This window comes from Hippopotamus amphibius, chromosome 11, assembly GCF_030028045.1.
Source record: "Hippopotamus amphibius kiboko isolate mHipAmp2 chromosome 11, mHipAmp2.hap2, whole genome shotgun sequence".
NCBI lineage: Eukaryota > Metazoa > Chordata > Mammalia > Artiodactyla > Hippopotamidae > Hippopotamus > Hippopotamus amphibius.
This window is the reverse complement of record NC_080196.1, coordinates 89,226,801-89,236,786: the sequence shown is the minus strand read 5'-3', so window position 1 is coordinate 89,236,786 and position 9,986 is coordinate 89,226,801.

Here is a 9,986-nt window from a genome sequence, read left to right as displayed (position 1 = left end):
TGCCCTGGAGAATCTTGTCCAGAAGAAGGTGAGGGGTTGCATTCCTCTTCCTGCTTTTCGCTCCAGTCACTTATTGGGAGCTTTTTCCAGGACCCCAAGATGATTCAGTATTTCTAACCACTGAATTCCATTCCAGCCTTTCTCTTAGGTACATTCATTCATCTATCCAATGAATTTTTTTTTTTTTTTTTTTGAGCATCTACTATGTGCCAAGGCCAGCATCAATTCTGTCCTATCCCATAGAAAGTCCCTACATCATTATTCCTTTAGGGAATTTTCACTGATTCTGAACTGAATGTCCAGCTCTGCACTACATGTGAGGGGCACAGAAGTACAAGGTGGGCCTTGGCCCTCTAGGAACTTTCCATCTGCTTGGAGGATATAAGCCAAAACCATCCAAATAAAACAGAACAAGCAAACAGCCAAAAACCCCAGCTAATCTTTGGGGAGAGGATGTAACCGAGTGCTGAATTGTTGGGGACAGGTGATGCCAATGCTGCAGGAGTTCAGGAAAGGAGGTGTATTTGTTAGAAACTTTCTAGATGCATCAAGGGCCCTGCACATGTTTTAGTCCATTCCCTTCTGGATGCAATTGCTAAGAGCCCAAGAAGGAATGGGAAATAGGATGTGCACCTTGCACGTGCCAGGGGCACACCTTTGAGACGGGATTTCTTAGGGGCCAAAGTCAATAGGGGAATAAAGATAAGAGAGGAAGCAGAGTGTTGAAAACATCTCAGAAATTTAAAAGAAGAGTAACCATTTGGGGGCTACCTACTCCGCAGGGCTGCGGTCCTTGACTGCAACTTCTTCTAGACCATGATCCAAGTCTGCTCTGGGAAGGCCAGGTTTCTAAAGCCTTTGTAATTGCCTATGGTCAGACCTGAAAGGTCACACAAACGAGTTTGGCCTTAGTATATGCAAGCAAAAAAATAAAAATAAAAATTACAACAAAGCTAATCTGGGTGTTTCTTTTCCACAGCTGTTCCACTGCACCTAGATGTGAAAGGAAGTGATAGTTATTACCCACTTGATACGTATAAAACTTTTTTTAAAGTTTCCTTGTTCAGAGTTATACACATACAACATTTTTTTTCAACATATTTTTTATAAAACCAACTACTTCTAGCTTTGTTGTTAAAAAAATAAAAGTAGTCGATTGCTTGCCAACCCTAATTTCTCCCTCCCCAGTAGCAACCGGTTTTATTCTCTCAGCTGATTATTTTGGTATTTACATTTACGTCTCTAGATAATATCCCTGTATTGTACTTTTTGCTTTTGCAGCTTTAGGCATTATCTAATGACTTCCTATTATGGAAGTTAAAGACTCAGCTCTCTCTCCTCCCCACCACCCCTGCTGCATACTTGCTTTCTTCCCAGCCCCTAAATTCCCAGTCTAACAGCACTGTAATTGAGTCAGATCAATATTTATTCTCCACATTATTATGGCTATGAAAGCTACCTATAGCTGAACCAGGTACTACACTGTGATTACTTCTCTCTACTTTTTGTTTTCACTAGAGGAGTTACTCAGTTTTTTTCATTTGCATAATTGTCATTTGTGTAATTGTGAGTTTCACAATTCAACCCCCAATTTTTCAAATTCAACCCCAGTTGTCCAAGTCTTCTCTCAAGAGGATCATATGCACCAATTTTTCTAGTGATTATCACAAAACACCTCTCCTAGACCCTTCCAACCCTCTCTGGCCTTGACCGGCTGCTCTCTACCATTGATGCCCATCTCTCCTCCCAGCTTCTCCCTCCCCCATCATCTGGGGCTTCCCTTCTGCATCCTTTTAGTTGGCTCTCAGGTTTCCTGCATCTTGTGCCTTCCTATAGGTTTACTCCCTCATTTTGGTGGAGCGCATCTTTTAGCAGCTTTCAGAAAACAGCGCATAGGAAATAAAATCTTCAGACTTTGACTACGTGAGAATGTCTGCTCTTTCTTTCGCATTTAATGTTTTATTTTTGAATATCCATGCTTAATATTCTCCAGGTAAGCCCACTTTTCTCCAAATTTGTATTTGAAAAAATACGTATTCAAGAAAATATTTTTGTTCCATTATCTAATTACTAAATATTTCTGTTATTTCATTCATTTCTTCTTTTAGTTTATATGTTCTCCCCTCAAGCTTCATTGAGATATATTTGACTTACTGTGCACATTTAAGGTGTACAACGTGGTGATTTAATACACATATATATTGTGGAATGATTACCACAATAAGGTGAGTTAACCCAGAAAATGTCTTGATTGGCTGTTTGAGCATAGGATTCTAGCTTAGAAAAAAATTTCCCTGAAGAATTTTGAAGACTTTGCTTGGCATCTTGTTTCCAGTGCAGCTGTTGGGAAATCCTCTACCACCTGATTCTTAACTACTTTATACCTCATTTTTCTTCTCCTTGGAAATAGCACGAGTCATTTTAATGGAGTGTTTGGAAATTTCTAATTGTGTAACCCTATGTCAGTTCATCTGAGCACTCATGACCTTTCCAATCCAGAAATTTCTTCAATTTTTTTCTCTCCTTTTCTCCTCTCTCTCTCTCTCTCTAGAGCTTTTATACTTGGCTGTCAGAACTCCCAAAGTGGTTTAATTATCTTCTCTTTTCTGCTCAATTTTTCATCTCTTTTACTTTGCTTTGTGGGAGATTTCCTCAATTTTAACTTCTTCTATTTCCAATTTCTAAGAACTCTGTGTATATGGTATGTGTACATACATAAAATATATTTAATCAAATATATTATGTATATAAATGTATTTCCACATAAATATAGTTTTTATAGCTGTGTTAAATAAATGATGGGTTGGGGGATATGTGGGTGTTGGTTCCTGTTCTAAGCAATGGAGCCTCCAAGCAACTTTATTTTCTACTTGTTTTGGTCTCTAATGTTCATATTAGAGGATTTTTTTTAGAACTCTGATAATCCTTGATTTATCTGTCTGTATGTCTATCTATACTGATAACTTATATATGCTCTGCTCTGTGCCAGGCACTGCTCTAAGGATTTCACAAGTACCATCGCATTTCATGCTTACACCAGTCCCATGAGGTAGGGATATTGATATTCCCATTTTACGGAGAGTGGTTCATATCTGGGGCCAGGGGACAAAGAATCTTATCAGGAGCTCTGGGCTACTGTTCAAGTGAACTTGTCAACAGTAAACTTCACGTTGGTGTGTTTCAGCCTTTTCCTTGTGAAACTGCCCTATCAGGATCTTTCAGTCTTTCCTTTGGGGCTGGTCAGATTATCAGAGGAGACTCTACCAAGCTCCTGTCTAAAGGGTGATGGTCTGGTTGTTCAACTTCTGGGAGCTGAGGGGGCAGACGATAGCTGGGGACTCCAACATCCCCTGTCCTCAGCAGTGCCTGCCTCTCCAGGGCCAGAGGCCCTTGGCATTGCCCTCCTCTGTCTTCTTCCAGAATGGGGAAGAGGCAATTGCCTGTCTGTGTGCACTTGGCGAAGGAATCTGGATATGTGACTGCTTCATAAACAGACCTTACACCAGTTCTCCTAATTTTAGCACCCCCTCAGCCCCACTTTTACTTCCAGAAGTACATGGTACTGCCAGGAAATTTAGGGGATTCTAGCTTACAAATTGAGCTGGTTTTCCACATTCTGCACTGTTGGCTTAGGATTCAACTTCCTCTCCACTTTCTTGGGTCTGCTAAGTAAATTACTCCTTATCTAGATGCTTTTCAGGTTTCAGGGTTTGTTGCTGTCTCCTATTCTCCCACTTCCCCCATTCGTGGGGGTCTGTGCCTTAAAAAAAATCTCTCTACTGGCATTTTAGTGGGGTTTCAGTGGAGAATGAAATCAAGTGTGTGCCTCTTTACACAAAACTCCCTGCCTTTCAGATTCCCCCTTCTTTCTCCCACCCACTTATTCTTCTACCTAGAAATCACGACAGTGAAAACAAAGAAGTGCCTAACCTTTGCGTAAGCGGTAAAGCATTACATTTAGTGGGAGTATCAAAAATGGAGTGAGGAGGGATGGGGAAGCCCATAAATTCTGTGTATGTATTAGAAAAGCACATTAAGCATAAACATGTCATCTTAATCCTGATGCTTTCATAATACACATTTTAGAAAACAAGGCTGAACAACGTCTTCGTTTATGAAAATACAATGAAAATACAATTCTTTCTTAAAGATTTTACCCCACTAGGACTTTATTTCAGACTTTTCAGGAAAAGGTGAGATTTTAATTTTGATCCAAAGGGGGGATAAGTTTAAAAAAAAAAGAGTCAGGTGTTGGGGAGGGACTTCCTTGGCAGTCTATTGGTTAAGACTCTATCCTTGGGGACTTCCCTGGTGGACCAGTGGTTAAGAATCCACCTGCCAATACAGAGAACCTGGGTTCGAGCCCTGGTCCATGAAGATCCCATGTGCCATGGAGCAACTAATCCCATGTGCCACAACTACTGAGCCTGCACTCTAGAGCCCGTGAGCCACAACTACTGAGCCTGCACTCTAGAGCCCGTGAGCCACAACTACTGAGCCCATGTGCCACAATTACTAAAGCCCACGTGCCTAGAGCCCGTGCTCCACAGCAAGAGAAGCCGCTGCACTGAGAAGCCTGCGCACCACAGCAAAGAGTAGCCCCTGTTCACCGCAACTAGAGAAAGCCCGCGAGCAGCAACGAAGACCCAAGGCAGCCAATAAATAAATAAATTTATATATATATATATATATATATATATATATATATATATATAAAGACTCCATGCTTCCACTGCAGTGGGCAGAGGTTTGATCCCTAGTAGGAACTAAGATCCCACATGCCACGCAGCCAAAAAATAAAATAAAATAGTCAAGGGCAGCTGCCAGATTAAAAGGTTGGCCTAAGGACTGTGCAAATAAAGATGTTGGCACACCCAACTGTGACTCCTTAGGCTGGAGACCTTTCAGGATAGGCCACCGGACAACAAATGCTGGAGTGGTCATGCCTCCCAGTGCTGGCCTCAGGCAGGTGTCTTGTAGATTTGCTTGTCTTTCTTTGCAGGCCTTCTGTAAATTATCACCAATATATTTTTTTCCTTGATATAATGTGGATTAAAATCAGATCCTCTAAAACAATGGTTCTGAACCCTGTGCAGCAGAATCACCAGTGGAACTTCGAAAAAGACTCTCAGACCTCGTATGAGCTCTACTAAATCAAGACTAGCTGCGGCCTAGGAACCACTGCTGGAGAGCAGCTCCACGGAGGGGCTCAGAGCGTCCGTGAACTTCTGGAAATTATGGGCAACTTTTTTTAAAAGAAAAGAACCATAGCTTTCATCATATTGTCAGAAGGAAACTTACCGCTACCCTCCATTATATACACATTATATTACATGACATTGTATAATTATGTTTGCTTTCTGTTTTACTCACCACCATAAAGGTAGAAACTTGTCTATTGTCAGTGTCCCAGAACAGAAATAATTCTTTCTCCAGTATAAATAAATATTAAGTGACTAAACGAATAACTGAATAAAGGACATTGGTAAGCTCCCCTGTTCCCCAAAGGCTAGAATTACTCTCTCCAGCAAAGGGCCACAGAAGCTCTAGGTGGAAATTAACTCTTTATGCAGACTCCACAGGGATGGTGCTGGACTGGATCCTGGGGGCAGGGGCGGGGGGGGCGGTTGGTGGTGGACAGAGAGATCAATAACCCCATTCTTAACTCTAAATCATTTGCAAACTCTAGCTACACTCTCAATCATGACGTTTCAATGGCGGGGGGTGGGGGGGCGGTATTTTTGAACAAAGAAGAGTTCTGACCACTCTTAGGGTATCTCTCCCTGGCTTTATTTTTAGTTCTCTGCTCTTATCAAATAACAGAAGGGACCCTCGGTCTCTTAAAGAACAAACAAACAGCTCTTCCACAGCCCCTGGCTCCATGATTGCTGAGCAAACGTCCAACACTGCGAGCTTTTATCTCCTGAGAGCGCTTTGCTGGGGCTTGGTCCCATGACGTGGGGGAGCGGTCTTGCAGCCTCAGCCCCAGCACACTTTTCTCCACCTCCAGATTTGCAGGAATGCTCTCTGGCAAACACTGGAAAGGGGGTGCAAGAAGCAGTGGGGACGAGTCAAAAGGCTTAGTAAGAGAACAGTTCGATTAAGACCTTCTATGATAGGAATTTGACCATCTAAGAGTATCATTCTGAGTGGTCCGGGCTCCCGTTGGAGACAGGAGAATGCCTCAGAATGGGCAGAGAGGACAAAATCCAGTATGCTTCCTCTTTACTCTTTTTCTTAGCTTCCCCTTGATGATATCACAGCTAATCTCTTACTGCTTTTAACCAGCTCTCAATGACACCCATACCTCTCAAGGACCTTCAAGATGACAAGGATACTTTCTACCCACAGGGCACCCAGCCCTGGTAGTCTCCACGGGGAAGGCTATGCATCTGGGGATGGAGCCACTCCTGGCAGAACTGAGGAGGAGCAGAAGGAATTGGGGGAGGAGACGGCAACGGTTTTCTAAGACGAGCCAGCACGTGGCACGGCTGGGTGTGCTGAGGATGACTGGCTGGTCGTCACCGTCCAGTGGTAGGGGAGAGAAAGAAACTGCCTCTACCAGCTGATGCTTAAAAAGAGGCCTGCATGCAGGGATTCCTTCTCTGCCCTTCTCTACCTCCCTCCACCTCCACCCTGTGTGACATTTTCCTTTTAAATATTATGCTTTGTGGGAGGCAGAATTCTAAGCTTGCCCTCAAGATGCCTGCCCCCTGGTGCATATGCCCTGAGTAATCTCCTCCCCTTGAGCATGGGTTGTCAGGGTTGGCATTTGCTAAGTTCAATGAAGTCTGCCAATCAGTGGACTTTAAATTAATCAAAAAGAGATTACCACAGTGTGTATGTGTATATATACATACACATGCACACACACACATACATATATATATATGTATAATTGGATCACTTTGCTATACAGGAGAAATTAACACAACATTGTAAATCAACTGTACTTCAATAAAATAAATTTAAAAAAAAGAGATTATCCTGGGTGGGCATGACCTAGTCAGGTGAGCCCTTTAAAAGAGAGTATTGAGGGACTTCCTAGGTGGTGCAGTGGTAAAGAATGCACCTGCCAATGCAGGGGACATGGGTTCGAGACCTGCCCTGGGAAGATCCCACATGCCACGGAGCAACTAAGCCCGTGCGCCACAACTATTGAGTCTGTGCTCTAGAGCCCGTGAGCCACAACTACTGAGCCCATGTGCTGCAACTATTGAAGCCCACGCGCCTAGGGCCCATGCTCCACAACAAGAGAAGCCACTACAATGAGGAGTCTGCGCACCACAATGAAGAGTAGCCCCCGCTCGCAGCAACTAGAGAAAGCCCGTGTGCAGCAACAAAGACCCAACACAGCCAATAAATAAAATAAATAAACAAATTTATTAAAAAAATAAATAAAAAAAATAAAAGAGAGTATTGAGGTCAGAGAGATTCAAAGCGGCAGAGACGCTCTTCTGCTGACCTTGAAGAAGCAGCTACTGTGTTGTGGAGAGGACCACAGGACAGAGTGGCAGGTGGCCTCTAGGCTCTCTAGGGCCTTAGTCTCACAAATACAAGGAACTGAATCCAGCCAACAACGGGTGAGCTTGGAAGAGAACTCCAGGCTTCAGCTGAGATCACAGCCCTGGCAGCAACTTGAACCTGGTGACATCTTGAGGAGAGGACCCAAGTTAAACCACACCCAGACCCCTGACCAATGAACACTGTGAAATAATAAATTTGTGTGGTGTTAAGTTATTGAATGAGTGGTCACTTGTCATGCAGCAGTAGAAAAATAATACAGGCCTTTCCTGGTGGCACAGCGGTTAAGAATCTGCCTGCCAATGCAGGGGACACAGGTTCGGTCCCTGGGCTGGGAAGATCTCACATGCCTTGGAGCAATTAAGCCCATGCGCCACAACTACTGAGCCCGCGTGCTGCAACTGCCAAAGCCCACACACCTAGAACCCGTGCTCTGCAACAAGAGAAGCCACTGCAATAAGAAGCCTGTGCACCGCAACGAAGAGTAGCCCCCGTTCGCCGCAACGAAGACCCAATACAGCCAATTAAATGAAATGAATAAATTTATTTTAAAAAAACAGAAAGAAAACTAATACATCCTAAAAGCTCACTTTTATTTACTTTAACTGGTATTAAGATCATGAGTGTGGGCATGGTGGAGGAGAGAGAGGCTATATATAGACTCAAGTTAATCTGCTGGTATTTGAACTATAGAACCACTTATGAGCTGGGTGAACATGGGCGAGTTACTTAACCTCTCTAGGGTTGATGATAATAATACTGCCTCACAGGTCATTGTGAAGAATGCTTGACATGTAGTAAGTTCTCAGTAAATGTCCATCTGGCAGTTATACTTGCACCCAAAATGTGGCAGGAACCTCAGGCAATACTGATGGTTCCAGGGAAGTAACCCTATATAAGAAACATCATTTTAGTGCCTTCTCTTCTCTGACCTTGCTGTTACTGTCTCTTCATCACAGTCTTAACTATCAGACCAAACATTACCTTAAAAAGTAATTTTGAAGAATGTTCTACCCTGCAAGAGCTTGGCTACTGGCATCCCTGGGAGGGATCTTTTAAACCATGATAATATAGAACATTTGAGGGATTCAACGGGATTATCAAAATAAATGCAAACAGTGAATTTCCAGTTATTCAAGGTGAAATCGGTGTCCAGGTCCTTAGTCGTTTTTTCTATTCCAACCCCGGAACTGATGAATTTCTTACTCATTAACACCATCACCTCAGGACAGTCTGAGTGACTGAAGTCTACCCCAAATGAGGGAATTTTACTTTTTAGTAACAAACTCATTAGAAAGAGTTATGTTGTCAATTTCGTAAGGAAAAGAGGAACTAAAGCACTTGGCTAAGGGAAGTTTTAAAAGTTGTGAAACCTGTGTGCTAACCCCTATCTCTGCCCATCATCAGAGGACAGGTGACTCAGCCTTTCTGGATATTAGCTTCCTTCTTTGTAAAATGAGAGGATTACTTCCAGAGAGATGGCAAAACACACATTTGCATCACCACTCTCTCTGAAACTCAGATTGAACAAAGGTCAAAACAAAGAAAAAAACTTCAGCCATGATAATTATTAGGTAATGACCACAATCTCACAACACAGATTCAAAAAATATTCATTCTTGCAATGAGGGATCACCTCATACCAGTCAGAATGGCCATCATCAAAAAATCTACAAACAATAAATGCTGGAGAGGGTGTGGAGAAAAGAGAACCCTCCTGCACTGTTGGTAGGACTGTAAAGTCATACAGTCACTATGGAGAACAGTATGGAGGTTCCTTAAAAAACTAAAAATAGAGCTGCCATATGATCCTGCAATCCCACTCTTGGGCATATATCCAGAGAAAACTATAATTCGAAAGGATGCATGCATCCCAATGTTCATTGCAGCACTATTTGCAATAGCCAGGACATAGAAGCAACCTAAATGTCCACTGACAGAGAATTGGATAAAGGTGGTACATATATACAATGGAATATTACTTGGCCACAAAAAGGAATGAAATAGTGCCATTTGCAGAGATGTAGATGGACCTAGAGATTGTCATACAGAGTGAAGTACGTCAGAAAGAGAAAAACAAATATAGTACAATATTGCTTATATGTGGAATCTAGAAAAATGGTACAGATGAACTTTTGGCAAAGTAGAAATAGAGTCACAGATGTAGAACAAACTTATGGTTAGCAAGGGGGGGTGGTGGGACGAATTGAGAAATTGGGATTGACATATATACACTACTATGTATAAAATAGATAACTAATGAACCTACTGTTTAGCACAGGGAACTCTACTCAATGATCTGTTTTGCCCTAAATGGGAAGGAAATCTAAAAAAGACTGGATATGTGTACTTGTATAACTGATTCACTTTGCTGTACAGCAGAAACTAACACAACATTGTAAAGCAGCTATACTCCAATTAAAATTAACAAAAAGAAAAAATAAATAAATTAAAAATAAAAG